Genomic DNA, 2,294 nt, shown 5'->3' with positions numbered 1-2,294 from the left:
TTTAGAACCATTTAATTACAAAATTTTAGTGTTGAGAGACAAATATCGAAATAAATTTTAATAATGCAATTTCCAAAATAATTTTTAGTCAACAAAAATTAAATATGAAATGAGAAGCAAATAAAAAAATAGAACTTGAAAGTTCCAAAAAATAATTTTAAATAAACGAAATTTCAACAATTGAATTCTAAAATAATACAACAAATTTATAAAACGATAAAACAGAAATATTTCTACAAATAAATAATTAAATTCAAAAGAAACGTAAGAAATGTTGAATTCAAGTACATATTTATTCATATGATTTTTAATAAATAAATTAATGTAGACAGTAAAAATGTGTGTCTTTGTCTATGCGTAAATGCGCTTACGTATACACAAACACATAGATGAATAATAGAACATAAGAGTAGGTGAGAAAGCATGTTGCACTCTGATCCAAGTACAGGGACTTATGCAACATTTTTAGACAAATTTAAGAGAGAGGGTAAGGGCCCAAGAAAATAGACACATAATTGGACATTTGTTTCCCCCAATGAGTGGAAATTAGTAACGCCCTAAAATTCGACACCTTGCAATTGTCACCAAAAAATCTCTCTCGTTGTCCTTGTTATGTCCAAGGGCGTTTTGAGCGGTAGCGTAAACGGTGGAGGGTTTGGACTAACAGTTTAAAAGAATACGCAACGGAGGTTTTAATTCCGTTGTTTTAATTATTTTTGTGGGACGTTTTCGAAGTACGAATTTACCACGCCTTCGTTTGAGACTGTGCACGGATTTTAGTTAGGAGTAGATGTACTTACTACTTGTTGGATTATTTCTTAGGATCGGATCCGTGATTCCGGGGCTGATCGTAGTGCCTTTTCCTTGATTGGACCCTCTGTTGGTATTTGCAGCGAATGGATGTGGATGGATTTGGGCTGCTTATTCTAAGGGCTTCTTATTTTTATGAAATGAATTTATTTAAAACAGATTTCACTTCTTTTTAAGATTTATTTTAATTAACACCAAAACTTTTACACTTTCACAAATTTTATTTAATCAAAATTATTATAATGAATTTTATTTGAATTTGAGCTAACGTCCTCCAGTTCCCCGTAGGGTAAAGTGCGCAAATTTAGCTTTAAAAGATCTTAAGTTACTTATTGACCGAACTCTCGCCTAAGTGCAGGGGCAAATTAGAACTTTGAGAATCCGGTTCTCTAGGTTTTCTTATTGATCAAAATCTCGCCTAAGTGCAGGGCAAATTAAGACTTTGAGATTTTGACTCTCTAAATTTTATCTACTGACCGGGTTCTCGCCTAAGTGCAGGGCAAATTAGAACTTTGAGAATCCCGACTCGTAGATATTAATAACTAATACGTGGCCTGCCGGTTGAACCGTGTCTGAACTCGTCTTAAGTGCAGCGCAAATTAAGATAAGGGACTTTTACAAGGCACGGGCCTGTCAAGTTAAACGCGGAAGTCGAATTAACTAACAAAGACCTGGTTTACACTTAAAACTAATACGTGGCCTGCCGGTTGAAACCGCGTCCAAACTTCCTTTAAGTGCGGAGCAAATTAAAAGCAAAGGACTCTACAAGGCACGGGCCCGTCAGTTAAACGCGGAAGCCGAATTAACCAACTAAGACGTGGATTTGGCTGTTGATCGCCTTTTTAAAAGCTCGCGGTGCTGAGATTGCAGAAGTCCCCGCTAGTCGACCAGCAGTCACGTAGCTTACATTTTATTGTGGCTTTCGCGCATGGAGAAATCTTCCATCTGCGCGGGTGATTTGAATTAAGAAAAAAAAATTGAAGTGGACATAACATCCTGACGTCCTAGTGTTAACATCGTACATAGTTTAAATAAGTCTCAATAGACCACGTGTAAATCTTTTGTATAGAAAGTAAATCATTTGTAAAGGTAAAGTAAAATCGTAAAGTGAAACCAACTAAATCAAATTAAATCAACAAGGTTCATCAATTTTTATCAGGTATATTTTAAATTATTAATATTTGTGAATTTAGTAATATTGTAAAATCGTTATATGAAAGAAAAGTTAACTTCAATCACTGTGTAATAATTGTAATAATTGTAAACTTAACTAATGATATTAATTTTGGACTTAAACAATATATGTATTAAAATTATTCAACTACATCAATTTATTCAAACAAACCTATCATTCTCAATAAATTAAACTCGGAAGTTCCCGGTCTATTAGCCTAACACGCTAGGACCAAATACTTAAACACATTAAATATTTTAAATGTAAAATTAATTAATTATCCTAAATTAAATATTTTTTTACATAACAA

The 2,294-nt window shown here is 33.3% G+C and overlaps 1 long non-coding RNA gene across 1 annotated transcript; it reads right to left on the bottom strand.

The window, feature by feature from the left end:
* Window positions 1-1,345: 1,345 nt before the first annotated feature.
* Window positions 1,346-1,741, bottom strand: LOC123273780. Its single transcript, XR_006511373.1, has 2 exons — window positions 1,628-1,741; window positions 1,346-1,481 (listed from the first exon to the last, which is right to left on the bottom strand). It is a non-coding gene; the product is annotated as an uncharacterized LOC123273780 (long non-coding RNA).
* Between the last annotated feature and the right edge of the window lie 553 nt (window positions 1,742-2,294).

The sequence above is a fragment of the Cotesia glomerata genome, unplaced genomic scaffold, assembly GCF_020080835.1.
Source record: "Cotesia glomerata isolate CgM1 unplaced genomic scaffold, MPM_Cglom_v2.3 scaffold_1341, whole genome shotgun sequence".
Taxonomy (NCBI): Eukaryota; Metazoa; Arthropoda; class Insecta; order Hymenoptera; family Braconidae; genus Cotesia; species Cotesia glomerata.
This window is presented reverse-complemented; position numbering and strand designations above follow the sequence as displayed.